The 19,372-nt window shown below is 38.8% G+C and overlaps 1 protein-coding gene across 1 annotated transcript in view; it reads right to left on the bottom strand.

Annotated features, from left to right (window-relative positions):
* Positions 1-19,372, bottom strand: part of LOC105452691 (serine/threonine-protein kinase SIK1-like) — a 122,499-nt gene that overhangs the window by 101,416 nt on the left and 1,711 nt on the right. The gene's annotated exons all lie outside the window — the stretch shown is intronic.

Below are 19,372 nucleotides of genomic sequence, written 5' to 3'. Positions count from 1 at the left end.
CGTACGTCGTACGTACGTACGTACGTACGTACGTACGTACGTACGTACGTACGTACGTACGTACGTACGTACGTACGTACGTACGTACGTACGTACGTACGTACGTACGTACGTACGTACGTACGTACGACGACGACGAGAGAGAGAGAGAGAGAGAGAGAGAGAGAGAGAGAGAGAGAGAGGGGGGGGGAGCGGGAGAGACAGACAAAGAGAAAGCCACGCGCGGTCGTTGCGGCTCCGTTGCGTTTACCGAATGCGACCTAGTGGGGAAGGGGAAACTCAATAAACCCTTAATGGCAGTTCCGTAATAGTATCACAAATACTTAAATGCGACACGGGCCGTCCTGCCATCGTGATGCCACCGCGCCATGGGTAAATCGTTTTCTCTGCCGGCCGTGACCATAAACGACACTGCTAATTAGGCGGTAATCGAATCAACGGTGGACACGCCGAGCAGCGAATCTGCCCGTTTACAAGCGTGCTAAATCTCATCAACCTCGTAATCCTCTTGTCCCGCCAAGAGTGAAAATTGACTCACTATTTTCGTTTGAATGTTAAAAATCGAGTTGCTTTAATCAGAGTTTATCCTTCAACGAGTTAATGAAAATCGGATTAAGCATCGCCGGGGGGAGGGTAGTATGAATAGAAGATCTATATCGGCGATTTGACTAACGGTTTCGCCATGAGCTGAAGTAAACAATTTCACCTCGGCGCGCATTAATTTGATGTGAATTATTCCATACCGCCGGATAAAATTTGTAGTGGTTCTATTAATAGTGGTTGTTCATTAATATACATTTGACTGTGGTTTTTATCGATAACAAAATGTTCACTTGTTGCTGGCTTATTTCAACAGCGCTTAATCAATCCGCCAATTGTCATAATGGAAAACGAGGTTGCTAATTAAAATCAAATAAATAGAATCGATAAGCGCCGATAGAAAACGAAGGAGAAACGTCGGGGAATAAGCACAATTTATAATACGATCATTACCGAAATAAATCGTATTAAGAAACTTTAATAAGTTCGTAGCAGATTGCAAGGTTCGGCTGCTTCCGCGGTAGAGGGATGTAGTTGCTCATTTTACGAATTTGCGAAGTCTCCATTAACGAGCTCAATAACTCAGCTTTCGTGGCACTTTCGTAATACCGTCGCGAGCAGTTCAAAGGACCGCGTCAGGATCTGGCGCTAGCACCGGCAGCAGCAGCAGCAGCAGTAGATCGTTTTCTCTATGGACTCATGCCCGTAAATGTCCTTAGTTCACTCGGTGATTAAATTAACGGCGACAGGAAGTATGGGATCTGTTCAATTATGATAACGCACTTAGCGGGGACAGATTAGCACCGTCGGTGAGACGGCAAAGTTCTAGAGCGGTTAATTCCGCGGTCACGGCACAGTTTCATGCCGTCAAACGGCGCGAAAAGCGCCATTTATCGGACCTGCCGCCACGCGGAAGCTCGTGCTCGGAAATAGCAGAGAGCGTTCCTCACACCGTATACGATTTGTGCGAATCCCGCAGGGATGACTGATCCCGCGCCAGTCATTTGGGTTTCAGCGAAACCCACGGACCCGAGCTCAACATATTGCGGACATTCGCATATACGTCACTTTTAAAAATTTAAACTTTTTTCGTTATGTATACAACCATATATACGTTTTTATGAATGATAGTGTGATAAATTTGAGGAAAAATGGAAGTTAATATCTAATAATAAATTAAGAATAATAATAAGAATAATAATAAAAAGCTCATATATGTATTTGATATGAAGCAGGCTAATAATAGCTAAAGTTCATTTTTTATATTCTTTCTAACTAAAAAAAAAAAAATGTTTACAACAATTCTGAACTCTCGACATCGAAGATTTATTAGTTTCCACGTGACCTGCGAATTGTCATCGCCGCTATACATATATAGGTATATATATGTTATAGGTTATACTTGTCTTTTCCGAGAAATACATTTTAGAAATATACGAAAACATATTGCGTTCGTAAACGCATAATTGTATTATATCATAAGTTAATTTGATTTTATGGTTTTTCAGTGAATCGAATAAAAATAAATATTTAAATTTAGATATTTGTACGTGGATACATATGCACGCGCAAAAACGGAATAAATATTATTAAATGTAATATTATTAAATAAAGATTTACAAATTTATTTTTTAATACAAGATACTTCAGTAAATGTATATTTAATAATAGTTTCAGTAACCACATATATTTTACTTAATTACTATTTTAAATAATTAAAAGATATCTAAAAAAATTGCCTCTGCCGTTAAAGAATATTATGATTATAATATTTTATAATTACTAAATTTGCATATATAAATATGCTGTATTCCACAGCTTTACGGCATAATTGCTATGCAATATGCTATATAACATATTTATGTATAGCTTTATTGTATACTTTTAGCAACGAGCAAATAGCATTAATAATCGACACGTTTAGAAAATGATGCAACCAGAGTAGCGCGAACGTTTGTACAAGCAAACATTTCGTCAATTGACAAATGGAAATAGGATGTTGTGATTGCGGGTGCAGCATATACGGCGCGATCCGGTTACACATACGTCGCCGCAGAAACACGTGCGTAAATTGGCATAAACTCTGCAATTAACGTTTAATCGGCCCTAATCGTGATGCAATTTAATTTCACGCATAGATCTAGGCGAGCACCCGTGCTCGACGTTTTGTTACATATCGCCGTATCCTCGATTACCGTTTTAATCGATCATACTTCGGACGTAAAACGAGATCCCGTTTTATTACATTCGCTAAATTTGCCTTATAGCGCGAATCTCATAGTGCGAGAATGCTTTTTAAAACATCTGCGGAGAGATCGTTAGGCGATCGTTCTCCAATTAAGCAACTGCGATTTAATTGACGGATTTTAATAACGACTTTCATTTGATATTTTATTAATCCCTCGTTTCTCGGTTGCAAATATTCCTCGAATATTTGCAGAGAGCTATTCTCATCGCAGAGAAAGGATTGCGAATGTTTTTTTAATGGATATTATGTAACACTCGTCATTTATGAAGTAGGATTTTATCCGGTAAAGCCCGTTTTTCCGTGTTTTAAACATTTTTCGAGGATGTTACCGTGAATTTCCTGAATATTTCCGAGATTTTCTAAATCCACGCGAGCACACACACAGCGTGTCGCAACTTTAACAATATATATGCCGCACAGAGAAACGTGTAGCTTCAGCAGTAACGTGTACTTGTTAGCGGTCTACAAGGATAATGCCATCGGAAATATAACGCAATCGTTCAAAATTATGTGGATTTTCCGGATTTTCAGACAGCTGCCTCTGGCTATTTTTTAAATAAAAAATTGAACTTGAACGCGTGTGGTATTTGAGCAATGGCACGCATACGCGCACGTACGTGGATGTTGTGTTTCGAAATGAAAAAAAAAAAAAATCTACGTGAACTATGTTTAAATTTTAAAACGTGTAACAAATTATTTGGATTAACTTTTACGCTAGGTATATTTTTCATACGTTGTTAACACCGCGATTAAACGTGAAGATAATTTTCTGCGGATCCAGTAGATAACATCTAAAACTCGGCGAATTTACATCTATCATAACCGACTTGAACCGACCCTCACTTTATGCATGAGAGAACCATGATTGTTGGACGGGGCCGGCTGCGATATTGATCTCGACATTACAAAGTTACAAACGTAGTTCCGACGCGTGTGACGGATACACAAGTGTATGATGCTATATCCCCGAAACATCACGTGAAGTTACTTCAGCGATATTCCCTAAATTTCGTCTCTCAATGAATGAGTTCCGAGCGGCGACATATGGCGCGCGCGATATAAGCTTGATTTCTCCGCGGTACTAACATCCACAATTACCGAAAACAGCGTCTGTTGTGACTGTGATGAATGATCTAAGTCCATGCCAATGTCGTCGGATGCAAAAAGCAATATCTCTATTTCAAGAGCTCTATTTCCATGGACTTGTTAGAGAATAATTGAGTATTTGGTGCCACTTTTATCAAGGTACGTTTTTTTTTTTCATTCGCGCAGATGTGCGAATTCGTGCTCTTTCGATAGAATGGTTCGGAATCTTTTTTAGGGTAGGTTTATTTTTTTCGGGAATGTCGGGTACGAGGAGAGTTTGATAAAGAATGAAATGGATTGACATTCTTTTCGAAGGAAAAACAGAGAAAAACGATGGAAGTAAATGAATGCAATGTGCAATTGTATTTTTAAAGTGTTCGGTTATACGCTTCTCTTTTACACCGATAATATATTTCAATTAATAAAAAGATCGAGATAAAATCATTAAAATCATTAAAAAAAAAAGAAAAATTACGATATATAATATTTTTTATGAAAAACTGAAAATTGGGTTGATAAAAACCTAAGCTCTCCAATATTTTTCTCAACCATTTTTCACTTGGAAAAGGACGACAATTCGTTGCAATTATTGGAAAGACTTGCGTAATATCACTTACAATTAAAACTATAAAAGCAACTTCCTTTTTTTTACATCTCTTAAGCTACCTACATTAAGTCGCAATCAATCTCGATTTGAGGCTATGGAACTTTAGAGAAGAGACGCTTAAGTCTCGTATATCAATGACAACCAATCATCGTCCCCTCTTCATTCTTTGTCGCTGTTTGAAAAGCTCAAGAATCGCCTGCTCTCTCGTTATTCTCTCGCAAAAATAAGAAAAAGGAAAACGGGAGCTCGTGTAGACCGCGGTTCGAAATCGACATTTCCCTTTTTCGCACTCGCAGGGGAGAGATCATGAGGGGTGACTTACCCTCAAAACCATTAGGGAACGCTGGGTCAGCCGCGAGACGTCAACAAAGTGTGCGATATCGTTCGCGCGGGTGGATAGATGGTACAACGGCCGGCTTTTAAAAAAGGACCCTGGACTTCTTTCGCCGCGGTGATACTCTTAGCGCGCTTTATTGATCCATTAAGCTCCCGCTGAAACGTCACGGCGGTACGGCGCGGCGGCGGCACAGATCGCTTCGGGCATCTCTTACGTTTGAAGCGGAATTATTAACCACGCGTGACAGGTGCGTCTCGGTAGCCTTGAACTTTCGGCCCTGTTCACACTTTAGGCTTCATACGTAACCGGTATTCTCGTGAATATTTCGTTAGGTTATTCCTTATAGCATTTCTTCGGCCGAGGGAAAACGCCCGAGAGCGGCTTCAAAGAGTAAGAAACGTTGAGGTATTATGCGGTACAAGAAATATGATTATGCTTGTGCGAAAAAAAAAGAACGAAATATGTACACCGTGGACAACACTTGCGCTTTGAACGGCACGTAAAAGCACTTTTGCAAATATCCAGGGGAAGACCTCCCTCCGTGACGTTTTACGACACGCACATATACACCCGCACACAAAAGGTGGTTACATCCCACATTTTATTCAGGTTTTCATCTCGCTTAGGCACGTACGAACACCCACCTTATTTACCGTTACCTCGTGCCACTCGCATATCTGCCTGACGAACTCACGTATTCATGACTGTAATAGTCCGGTAGTTTATTATCTTTAGATAGAACGAAAAATATGCGAACAGTTGCAAGCTACAAAAATCCACTAAAATCCAGAGTATTTTCTCAGAATATCTCTCTTGTAGAAAACACACGATCGAGACATACTTTGTTTAAATACAATGCGTCTTGTACTCAACATAATTAAAGAGTTAAAATTAATTCGATAATCTGCGACACTCTGTTTTCATCCACTTGCGTTGCACAAGTTAAGTATATGTCTCATTCTGTTTTAGTCAATTAATAATCGCGATTAATTAGTCGCAATTAATGTCACATAACTCGAATGCAAATTATACATTCATTATCGGACTTTGTCTGGATTGTCTGGATTAACTTGCGTTTTTCGGTTGTTTCTTTCGCGCTGTTTTGTTTTTTTAAAGACGCATGACGCAAGAATGAGGTAATCGAAGTGAAATGCCGCGTTTATATTCGTCAAACGAGGCCTAGAAGGGTTTTCAAAAGGTAGCGGAATTAGCGGGGAATTCAATCTTCCTTCGCGAATGCATTGTCTCGAAACCTTTGTTAACGCTCGGCATTGTGCCAAGAGGGCGACTTTGTTTAGAAACAATGTACCTTGTGTGGCGTATGTTGTTCGTGCATTTCACGGACTCGTGCCGTCATATCAGAATCACGATACAATCGTCACACCGAAAGTTCGTGCTTATCGAGTCCCTTTGACGATTCGCGACTCACGGAAAAACGGGTCAGCGGTCTCGCATGTCACATTGCGACGAATTATTTTTCTGCAGTTATGTACATTATAGCAGAGACATTTCAGTGACATTACTACGATATATAATAGAGGACAATCGGTTTTTTGTCGAAACTGATTTTTACGAAACAGACATCAAGAGCGGTGGAAATATTAATCGTAGAGTGTCATTTTTATTTTTGCATTACACGAGTACGAACGTTCGATTAATTATTAATCTTAATCGTTAATTGATCTTTATAACTGACAGCTGCATAAATCGGTAAATATTGAAGCATTATATATAACTTGAAAAATTCATTATTCAAGTTTTTGAAAGATATATAATAAATACATGATTTAAAATCCAATCGAAAAACATATAAATCCATTGAGTGCATTCCAGTACGACGTAGCATGTGATTAAATAATATGTGATAATTATTTGTACGCATTAATGCGTAATACGTGCATGTGTATGCGTATTTGTTAAAAAAATCGCCATGGTTATGTAATCAGCAAATAAACATTTAACAATTTTTAAATGTAATAAATACTGTCACAGATGTAGAATTAATTTAACTTATTGTTAGGTAAGTGTCTATGTTTCGATTGACGCGGATAATATGCAGGGATGAGCAATTGGTCGGTTTCCGCAAGCTTGTGCTTGCCTTCCGAAAATTTCCACAAAATTAAACTAGTACGGCGGTATGTGCTTAAGCAATAGTGTCAGCACTATCACAGGACTACAAGCAGAACAGGTTGTATAATCTGAGTTAAAGTAAATGCCAACGCGCACTAAATTACGGATCGCAACAATTAATAGACAAGGACGAGAACGAATATGGGATTTCCGAAAGTCAAAGATTAATTATTTCTAGTCAATTCAAGACATGTCAATATACTTGTATAGATAAACTTTAAATTTTTATATTATCGCCCATTCTCTGAATATAATGTATAAAATTCTATTGAATATTGCAGTTTATGCGCATGGCATTCTGCCCACAATATTATAATTGCAATATATTAATTATTGAAAGATTATATACAATACGCCGTGCATTGCTTGCTTCGTTAAACTTCGTTAATGATTAAATTAGATTAACTCCGCGGGATTCTATTTCCAATGTCATTTTTCTAATAATTAATTAAATTAATTAGATTATCTATGTAAATTATCTATGTAAATTAAAGAGTGAACATTTCCAAAAACATGCGTTTTGCAAGAGACAAAAATTATTTGTTAGACGGTTAATAAAATTAGATATTTCATCTTTTTTTGATGTAAATGAATAAGTAAATATAAATTATTTATAAAAAATGAAAGAAACGTGGGGAAATGTTTATTATCATTGTAAAGGCGCAAATTTATGTTTTGGGAGACGTTTGCTCTATCTCATTTTTTTCTCACACGATCGCGTTCACTTTAAATTGAGCGAGAAGGATAAGTCATTCTCGCATCGCACAACTGCCGCAAGTCGAAGCCGCAGGGCGTAGCAATTGCATCTTGATCGCAATTCCACGCGAGAGAATATCGTCCATAAATTATACCGTAGTTTTGATACTTGCATAAACACGATGCGAGAGCATATTCGGCACGCGCGTGGGCGTGCTCGCCCATGTTACCTCCATTATCTCGATTGAAGCCCGATCGGCCCGGTCAACGGTGTGTCGTGCCTAATAATATGCCCGGCGTTATTGGATACACATGCACAATACATACATTGCACGCGAAACACACCTGCGATACGAGCGATGAGTAAAGGCGCATTTACGACTAACAAAGCAGAAACATTTACTGTCGCTTCAGTAGGCGCTACTACGATTTCTTTTAACAAAATCTTTTTCAATAGCAATTTTAAACCGCAACTCTATCTTATTTTTTACTCCAAATAATGTTAACTCAGTAAGTGACAGAAATTGAAACATTTGTCGTATAAATCGGTGCATGCATAACTTTATTTTTATAACATTTTTCTTTGAATAAAATTTATAACTAAAACTTGAGATCATCATTGAGATATATCATTGATACTTCCTGTTGATTATTAATGTTTATTTTTATACTTTTTTAAAACGAATTTATTGAGCGATAGTGAAACTTTCTGGATTATTTAAAATTATTTAAGTAAAATCATAATTAATATATATTCGTTATATATGTATACTCTGTAAACTTGTTGTGTGAATCAACCTTTAGGTGTTGCTGTGCCTCATAAATCGATTGTTTGCTCACGCGACTGCCCAAACTCTCGTGCGGACCTCCTTTAACAATTGCATAGTGTTGCTTTCAAATTGCAATCCAAATAACAATCATACCGTAGCACACAATTTTAGTATATCAATAATATAAATGATAATTTCCACTATCTTTAGACATTTCGTTAACAAACAATTAATATTGGTGCATAAAAAACCCGTATACTATCTTTTATTTTGAGTGGAAGCTTGCAGTAACCGCGCTATCTTTTATCTTCTCTTGGAAGAAAATAAAATAAATGATAGAGAGTTAATGACGTTACGCGATCGACGTGATTAATGATCAGCTCCCACGTGCAAATGCATTTGCAATTACGATACCGCAACAATCTCCCATGGGATAGTTTGATCGAATTTCAGAGATGCTGCACGAGGAAATCTAGCATGCGAAAGACAGTAATCGTCTTAGGGCACTGCCCTATATTAAGAGATTACGCAGGAGTGTATACATAGATTTTTCGAGAATGAATGGTTTACTCACGGTGTCTATAAAATGATTAGAGCTGCAACAACAGTTTCTTTTACATTTACCTTTTAATTTCGGTATTCTTACTATCCAGCTAAAAATTTACTTTGTTGTATAGAATAAAAAAATTATGATTTGACTTTTTCCAGAAATCTCAAATAAAAAAAATGACTGTATACAAATATTCATTAAATTATGTTCAGAGTCATATAATGAAATTTTTATTATAATTCTTAACTATTTAAAAATATTTTTTAATTCGTAAACATACGCATTAATTTATTGTAGACGCAAGTAAATAATAGATAGTAATAACTACATATTGATTAAATTTATTTCTATTGTTAGCACAGATGAAAATAACTGTTTTGGCCTTTAAAGGTCAATGTACATAGTCAATACATGCATATTTATATAGTATTATGAAAGAGTCTCATAAGAGCTTTATCCAATGATCTTTAAAACGATTATTCTATTTCAATAGATATTTTTACTACAGCTCGCCTCCGCATAAACAAGTATAATAAAAAAGCCACAATGAAAAATAGAAAAAATGTCAGTACATTCAATAAAATAAATGAAATGCAAATAACAGTTTTTAGATAGAAATTCTATTTAAAAAAAATATTTTTGTCTATACATAACATTTTGTAAAATAATATTCTGTAAAAAAAAGGAAAAAAAAATAGAGCAAACTCTTAAAGCAGTGATGTAATATAGTTTACATCTCGCCGTTATTGATCTATTGCAACATAATATCTTCTCAGATTTTAAGTGAAATTAATGGACGCTATGTAACAGGAGCGACACCAATATTAATTAATTCAAAACGACATTGGAAACGATTTCACGGTGATTGCGCTGTCACCGCTAACGACTGGGACGTTTAGCTGTTTCACAGCCAGTGTTCCCTCGCGAACCGAATTAATGCCATGTACAGAAAGCGGGAATTTACAATGCCCGGTTTATAGTGTACGTGTGCGCGTGTACACAGCGCGATTTAGACTCCGACGAAGGACTGTCGCTGACAATCCCTTTGAATGAACGCAAAGCGTTTATGCGCGCCGGCTGCTTACTCCCGGCCGGGGCCGTGTTGCTAAGCCATGCTGAATTAATATCAAATAACAGCGCGGCACTAATCATGAGGGCCGCGCGCGCGGCGACGCGACGGAGAAAACGACGGTATCTACGTGATTTAATTCCAGCCCGGGACCACAGCGAATTTATATTTCGCTTTATATCGAAAATGACCGACCGTATATAACGCGTGCGCTCCGGGAAACTTTACGGGACCCTCCACAAAGCGCGCGCGTGTTCGTAGTTTATTATTACTTTGCGCGCCCACGCTTTGTGGTGTGTGCCGTGCCGCATTGTTGTAGGTAAACGCTACGACGAGCCTGCATACCGTGGCAATCACTAGGTCAGTACGCATCTCCCTCGTCGTATAGATAACAGTCGCCCACAATCCCACTGCGCGTTTACCGCTAAATGACACCAAGTCCAAGTCTGCATGAGACAATAGTGCTATGTAGAATAGAGATGTATGTATAGCAGATGCCTAGCGCAGTCAAACGAATCGCTGTGGCTGTCGTGCATTTTAATTTTTACATTTTATTCAGATCGTACCCCGCAATGTCATGTCCAGTCAATAGAACGAAATTTAAAAAATAGAACCAAAAGGTGGAAGGAAGATGATTTATCTGACGTTTTAACGTTTTTGCTCGTCGACTTTTTCATATTTAATAAGAAGAATCGGATTCGCTGCATTCATTATAATCCTCCAGTCAGTTTTTAGTCAGCCGAATCAAATTTCTTCTCGCAGATATAACGAGAGTTCGAGAATAAAAAAGCGGAGCGAATGTTTCCATGACACTGTTCCTTTTTTTGTCAGACACACTGTTAAATTACTCGTGGATGCGACACTACTAGCGAATTCAATCTCACGTAATAATACGAACCAACGCTAAAGGCTGGTATTGACTGAAATTATAGAAATACCTTGCTCGCGCGATGAAATATATTCTGCTAAATAAAAGAGCAATATTATTCCGCATCGATGTGAAATAATATATATAAATGAATGAATTCGCTGAAAAAAATTCGTTCCACTCGTTTGACGTCAAAAATTCTCAGGATATTTTATAATATTCGTAATTCTCTTGTCATCTTAATAAAACTCAATTTATGACATTAAGATAGATATTCTTCTTCTGGCGCGTTCGATAGACTTCGGTATCGTTCCATAGTTCTTCGCTTCTGATACTCTGCTCTTAGTTAATACACGTACATATCTCTGTGCTTGAACCATAGCATACATTCCTAATTCAACCGCGACTACGCTGAGACCTTAGATGTTACGGGCTGCTGGCACGCGTTCATCCCGCAACAATCAATTATTTCCATCCGAAGCCGCTCTCGGAGCTGCTGTACGTAGACGAGACAGAAACTAATGCCGGAATGCTCAGCGTCGCTCAGCCATCGGTAACAAGTCGCTAACGAGTTCCTCGACGTAGTCTTAATCAGACTTAATAGTCGGATCGCGCGATCGCGAGCAGTAGTTCTCTCGCTGCATGCGAGTATCCTGTTACGCGGGGATATCCTGCAGGCTGAACGAGGATTCTCCGTTATACGCGGACGCGCGATGCAGTCGTGTCGATTGAGTTATCGGTATTACCACTGCCTGCTGCAGCAGCTATCGCCGTTACACTCCGCTTACTTCGACGTTCCTTCCGCTACGTTGTACGTGTCTGATCGGTGCCAGTAGTTGCCCCGTAACTGCGGTCAGACAGCGCCGGTAGTTTCTGACACGTGCACGTGAGTTGCATACGTAGCAAGCCCAGAAGCCAATAGATTTGATTCTGTATATGTATATGTATATCTTTTATATAGCATATTACAAGTTACAAAGCTACATACGTTTAATAATAGGTATATACAATTTTTTTAGACTCGTGTGTAACTTCTGTCGCTGAAATTGTAGACCTTTGTATATGCAAAATAAGCCTATCTAATGTAAATCAAAAAGTTAATCTATCTCTTATAAATTTTCATTAATATAATATGATAAAACTGATGAATGGCGTAAATCGATACGCTTCATTAAATAATATGATAAAACTAATAAACGACATAAATCGATACGTTGATATTTTAATATATACATATCTGTTACGTCGGGATTAAATATGGAAAAATATTTTACAGCACAGCATGATTTACTTGCAGGATTTTTCACAAAGACACTTTGCACAGAAAAATTTGATATGTATTAACTGCTGTCTTGGCGATTCGATCGGTATATACGTAAATCTATAATTCGATAATTTATACAGAAAAATATCGTCGGGCAAACATCAAGTTAAAAGTGCGGTAATTTTATCTCGATAACAGTTCGAAATAAATACTTCATCGAAAGCTGAAGCTTCAAGAGAAATCGGTGTATGTGCGAAACCGGTGCCCGATAATGCCAAAGTTTTCCAGGATGCGGCGCACGAAATTGAGCCGAAATTCAATTAGGCTACGGACGACGGCCGCGCAATTTGCGAGTGCGGCGCCTCTTGTAGCGTCGCGCCGTCGGATGTAATGCATGAGCTCGTCCCCTCGATTCGAGGTTAAAAATTTCAGTGGTTCCTACGAGCAGAGAATCGCGCGAGTTGATGCTCGCGTCGTTCTTTGTCGACCGATGAAAGCCGAAATTGGGCCACGTATATACCTCGGAGAAACGTTCTATCGGGACATCTTTACAGATAATTTCGTTACAATGAAAACCACGGAATCACCGTCGCCGTTGCAATTTCCCACCGAACGGTGGAGGGATATTGCGGGAGTCCGGGAAATATGTGCCCGGACAAATTACGTTGTCAGAGGTGAACGAAGAAAATTTCGAGCGGTAACGTGAACGAGATATTGATAAATTATTGAGGTCAGAAAAATTTTTCTTTTTACTCCGGTCTACATCGAGTTTTACGCTTGTCGAATTTTAAACGAATTTATAAGTCAATGTTGGAGATTTCCCGGTCCTTAAGAAAAAACTAAATAAAAATTGTTCGCCAAGTTACCAAAGAATTAGTTTCTAGAATCTTTTCTTATTTTTATCTATAAAATAACTCTTTTTTTTTAAATTGATTTGGAATTCCCTGCAGTGCAGTATATATTCAACAAGCACGAAATTAAACTCGAGATTAAAATCTTTTTCACGATTTTCTCGATATATTTTTATTATATCAAGAAAAACTTCATAAAGTATAAAGTGTATTTATTGTTATTATCACAGTATTGTAGCAGCAATTCTCTCCCGAAATGAACAAAATCCGAATCTGACGTTTGAATTTACATCCGTCGGTTTCGGTGGAAACTTCGCATCTCACCACACCACTCTCGAGTGGTACGCAATAAAGTGCATCGCTGCATCTCTTCGGATCTCGGGCCGAAAGTCGAAAAGATAAATCGCCGCGTGTAACTCACCACCATATAGTTTCAAAGTCGCGACTAGATGATGGTATTAATATCCAACTTTATCGCAGCCTCGCGTTCCCGAGGATCTCCGCGACGGTATCTCCTTCCCATGACACCTTATTCCTCTTCTTCGCGGAAGAATAAAATAAAACGGAAAGGAGAGAAGGGAAGAAAACCACTCTCATCTCGCAGCTTGATTAAAGAACGTGCGACTTTCGCGGAGTGTCAAAAGCGCATCTCAGCCGCACTTTCCCTCCGTTCCTTTGCATCTCCGGGCTTTACTTATCCATTACGTCGGCGAATCAGGTCGCGGAGAAATCTGGTGTATGCAGCAAGATGCTGCCTGCTTCGGCAGCGTGGCAGCTATGTCATCTGTTCGTCTTCTTTTTGTATTTGCGCGCGTATCGCATTGGGACAATGAACGCTTGCTATTTCAAAGGTGAGAGAGAAAGAGAGAGTGTCGGCATGGCGTGTCGGAAAAACGGGCGTTCATATCCCCCGCGAACGTCAACTGAAGGTCTCATTGCCGTCGCGTAGACGGAGACCGATAAAAGACCGGATTTGAAAGCTTGCTCGCTTGCTCGTACGGCAATTCACCATTGAGCTTTACGGTGTCTAAGGAACGCGCATATTGCGGGGTCTACGGCGGCGAAAGTACCCTTTTACCGCGCCGGGACGGGTATTTCGTCGTGACAATCTCTTTCGCCGAAGGTCGGTGATTTTTCGGTCTCACTCGGTCCGCAGACCCATTCATAGGTCTCGTGAGCCACTTGTTCCCTCGTATATCGACGTATCATACATCATCGTATTGTATCCGAACGGGTCGTTGAGGAAAATTGGGTATCGGTGACGGCGATTCGAAAATCGCTTATCCCAAGTATCAGCGATACAGAAATGTCAGATTCCTCGGCAATATATTGCGATAATGCTATCATGATAAATCGTCCCCAAGACTATATTGCATACTTATCATAACTTATCGGAAATAACGTAACGCACTGTGATCACACGTCCGGCAGCTCAATATCGCTGAAATTACGCTTGTAATTATCTAAAGTAGCTTCGCCGGTGAGATTTTTTTACGAGTGCAGAACATGTGTGAGGCTTTTTAATCCGGAAGTGCATTCGCGATGTTAAGCGCGTCACATGCGTTGTAAAATTACCGTTGAAACATGTGAGAAAGAAGCGAGAGCACTTTCAGCATTAAACTTTAATATGTGCGTACTACTTTAAATTAAATTTTACATTACATTATGGTTATATACTTTTCGTCAAAAAGAGTAATTATTCAACACTTAAGAGTACTTCCAAAACTAAAACAAAAATTATACTAAAAGCTGTTTGACGTTAAATGACTTGTGTGCATTTTAATCGTCTCGTCGTTCTTTTTGTTTTTCTTTCTCTTGAAGCAAGATATTAACAATTAAAATACATGTGAATTAATGTACGATAGATTAGAGTAGCGAAAACCTCGATAACTGTATACAGAAAACCGAGAGCACTTTTATTGAGATTTCATATAAACACGATTCTTTTCCGGCATGATAAATTAAAGTGGAATATTCCCGGCAGTTATTGCGCATTTAAGTTTAATTTTGTTCCATTTGCTCTACTTGTGAACGTGTTTGCTCTATCGTAATGGCGCAATAAAGCGGAAAATGCACTCCGATAGTCTCATATGTTGTACGGGTTGTTTTACGATCGCACATCGAAGTTTCGCCTCTTTGGCATCGCAGAATGGCACGCGATGCAGAAGTAAGGAGGAGAGGAGGACCCTTGAAATGACGAAATGTTATAAGGACCTCCGTCGCGTATCGATTTTCGATAGATGATTATGAGAGCTATTGACGTACTGCGGCCAACCGCGTATTTTGCCGAATATACACATTGTCCGGTCGATCAAAGTATATTTTCTTTCCATATTGGAAATCTCGCATATACGATCACAAAAATAAAAAAAAAATCCAATGATAAGGCGAAGGGGATAAAAAGCTCGAGATATCGATAAAATATGATATATGAATTTTATTCTCAATAAAGATCCCTTGACTCAATTTAAAATATATATTTCGAAGCTTCAAGTTTATAAAGATTTGATAGGAAACCGCCTTCAAGCTTATTAATGAATCAGTCATTATTTCGCCGTCAGAAATTCAGTCAATTTCGTACAAAAAATGGAGTAAGCAATGTGTGTCACGGTTAAATCTATATCAAGAAGGGAATTTGCAACTGAAGACTGCCAGATGCTGTAACGCCAATAAGTTTTATATCACGACTTGACGACTGTCGCCCAGCTGTGCATGCGAGCCCACCCACGCGCTCGCTTCGCTGACACGTGCGATTTTAATCGCTTAATCGCATCATACCGAAGATCGAGGAGCTTTCTAGCAGATTCAATATGAACGTTGTATGGACTCAGCGAGAAGTAGTTTTCAATAAAACGCGTCTAGCTCGAATCGAATACCTTAGTTATACAATACAATCCACCTTCCTCCCGTATCTTTATGCTCCTAACAATGCATTATTGGTTGCAAGATCGAACGCTTTCTCGAATAATCGGATGCCATAAAAAAAGAAAAACGAAACGGTTTAAACGTTCCGAGTTGAGGAGTTAACAGATTTATGATATTAAACCGATATCTATTTTCTAAAATTTTAATTCCTTTTTCGGATCAATGATTAAAACATTTTTTAGACACAGAAAATGCTAATATAGACAAAACAAAAAATTTGTATTTTAATCATATACAATTGCCGTCAAATATATTTGTTGTCTAATCGCCTCGCCAATTTCATTTGACACTACATATAAAATAAATCAAGCAAAGATTTAGATTACACTATACTTAAAACTATACTTAAAACACAAAATGACTAATGCATTAAATTCTTATTCTTAGAATGCATTTTTACTGCAAATCGAAAATTGCATTGACGTAGCGTGCATAATAGAAACTTTAAAATCCTTAAATCGTAACTTTTAAAATTATTTTCATCATTCTTCAGAAATGTATTATATATATATTTTTCAGAGAATTTTATAATGCGGCGACAAAAACTGTAAGCAAATTATGTACAGTTTCAAATCAATGTATTACTAATATTTTAAGATACACTGATACTTTAAAAGATTGAGGAAATGAATAATTAAATTAATAGCTTACGAGTATATATTACATTAATGCAAAAAGAAATGAGTCAGGATCAACTCTTTTGTCTTCATGCTAATTCCCTGCGAGAAATTAATTCCGCGTTTTATTATTTTCTCTGATAAAAAAAAAACGTAGAGTTCTTAAGACCTCATAACATGCTTTGTCCTCTCTCTACACCGATTGTCGTTGGAGAGACGCATATGCTCTTTTCGCCACTAGCAGCGCGAAAGCTGGAGCTTTCAACGTGTGAGTATCGGTGTGTTCGCTTTTGCGCGAGAAGAACGGACATACGAGCAGCACAGAATCCTCTCCAAGGATAATGGTTGGACGAGAGGGCTCGAGAATGACCCAGGCGCGCCATATAGCTTGTATATCGCGAAACGCATCATTGAGCTGTCGCGGTCATTTTGTTTTACGCGTTCTGGTGAACGCTGAAAAGCGGGGAATAATTAATTTCATGCGCGTCGCTTCCGTTTCGGAAATTATCGAAAGTGCATCCGAATGTGGGAAAAATATTCGAATGCTGCCCCGGGCCGCACGTATAATTCACGTAAGCGCGCCACGTTCGGAATGCCGTGAATTGCACCGAATAAAGGCACGATTAACTGGCTTTGTTATCACGTAGACGTTATTTATATCTTTCTCATAGAGATAAAATACAGCGCATGAGCGGAAGCTTCCGCGTTGCTCACATCTCCCGCGTATATACGGTGTACGCTTTTAGAAAGTGTCGCTATCGATTCTTCTATGTATCTTGCTGCGCGGATAAAGGCCAGGATTAAACAGCATCTTTATAAACATTTCGCTAAAAGGGAATTTGAGAGCAGCCTATTAAAAAATGAAAAATCTTGTCTGCCCCTGTTAAGAGTGGAAAGCTAATCGAAGCGCAGGGGCTTAAAATTGTGCGCCGCGTATGGCGCAAGTATATAGAATCGCTGATGTTTCGCAACGTTGGATCTACCCTTTGAGAATGAATGATAGGTAAAAATAATGCCGCATACATCCGAAATGTTTCCCTGTGATCTTTGACGATCTGGCCCCGCGTTTAATCGTCGAAATGTGTTATGAATCTTTCTGACAGATCGCTCGACAAAGCTTTCGCCTTTATTTGTACAAGTGGCTTACTGTATACAAAACACGTATACAAAATAATATTGTATAATCTACGAGTATATTCATAATTATAACTTCTTTGACAAGCCTGTGGTAAATACATATTTCCTTGGAATAAATGGCAGGAAAGGCTTTTATATTCTGCACAATTTTTCATTATGGAATAAACTGATTGTGAGTAAATAAATCTTCAATTAAAATTTTAATTAAAGCAGTAACATTGCTTTTATCAAATTTAAATGTATTATTTGCGGTCATTGCATTTAATTGCAAATGACTGGTGTTGTTCAGTTTAAGTTAAGAAGGATAAAATTTCATGCTAAAATCGATAACTATGACACTTCTCGAGATAGATGCGAAAGCTATTGGAATGCCTAGCAATTTTTTTTTTTCGTTTTCCCTCAAATAAAGAGGATTCTGACCGTGGCTCATATAATATTTACCCGAAGCAGGTCGACAAATAATGCCGACACATTATTTCCCTCCTGCTACATCGCTTCCCATGCTATATCGCTCCCCAAGGCGAAGGGTACATACGCATCTGCATTACGTATTACAATTTTTATTCTTCGTGACATCGTAAAATTGATACGTAGCCTTCAACGCTCCTATACCTTCGTCTTCAACGTGCCTCCTCTCGCGGCGGAACAGAACGAGAGATGCTGAGTAAACAATCTTGAGTAAAGTAACTTTAGGTCGCGAGATATCTTGATTCCCAAGTATTAGAAATCATAATTACAAGGAGATTTCTTATTGAAATATTTGAACGTTTAAAGAATTGAGACGCTTAATTTGTCGAGAAACAGGAATCCCGAAATCGCGTTTGGCTTCGTGAGATATACGTGCAGCTTGAAAAGCTGTCTCTAAAAAATTTAGCAAATTCGTTATTCTAATCCTGTTACTTATAACCGTTCCTTATTATTCTAATTCTGTTGCTGCCTGTTCCTTAAACTCGCGAACAGTGAGTATTACCGAAAGACAAATACTTAGAATAAGCCGGTTTCGAATTTGTTGCTCGACAGATTCACAGAACCTGTCACGTGATATCACGTTACACTTGATAAATCTGAGTTACATCGCACGTCCTAATACGCGTTATCAATAACTCTTTCAGGGGGCTCCCCCGCGGAAATGGAAAATGCCGCGAATTGATTTCACCGAAGGCGCGTTCTCGTACACAGTTTCACGCTTGGACGCGCTACGAAGTTCTATTTCATCGAATGTGTCGGAGTCCTGATTCGCGGCTGTCTCCGCGTTTTATCGGAGTACCCGTTCTGTCTCCACGATTCATTCCATTCTACTTTTGAAACGACGATAACGTATATTAACTTCAGGAAAACGCTTCATTAAGTCTGAAGTTGAGGAAAACGGTACTTTCGAGATGATATTTTTGGCCACATATTTTGCCGCAAAACGTCCCTCCCTCTTGCCCCTCCCCTCTCCCCGAGCGACGGAGGCAGCGTCTGCCTAATTAATCGCGCGAGTTCTTTACTCTGAATTATTAACGCCGCGTCACATTCGCCCCCGCTCCGTTTATCACTTAATGCCTCCTGCCCGCTTTATCGTCATTCACGGTCGCTGAATTTGACTTTTAAATCGCACTCGTGTGCCCGCTAGCGGAAAACGGGGGCGTGCACGCATCGCCCCCGTTTTTTTTCTTCCCCTCCTCACCCCCCCCC

The sequence above is a fragment of the Wasmannia auropunctata genome, unplaced genomic scaffold (assembly GCF_000956235.1).
Source record: "Wasmannia auropunctata unplaced genomic scaffold, wasmannia.A_1.0 LD336026.1, whole genome shotgun sequence".
Lineage (NCBI taxonomy): Eukaryota > Metazoa > Arthropoda > Insecta > Hymenoptera > Formicidae > Wasmannia > Wasmannia auropunctata.
The sequence above is the reverse complement of the archived record's forward strand: the minus strand, read 5'-3'. Positions and strand labels throughout refer to the sequence as shown.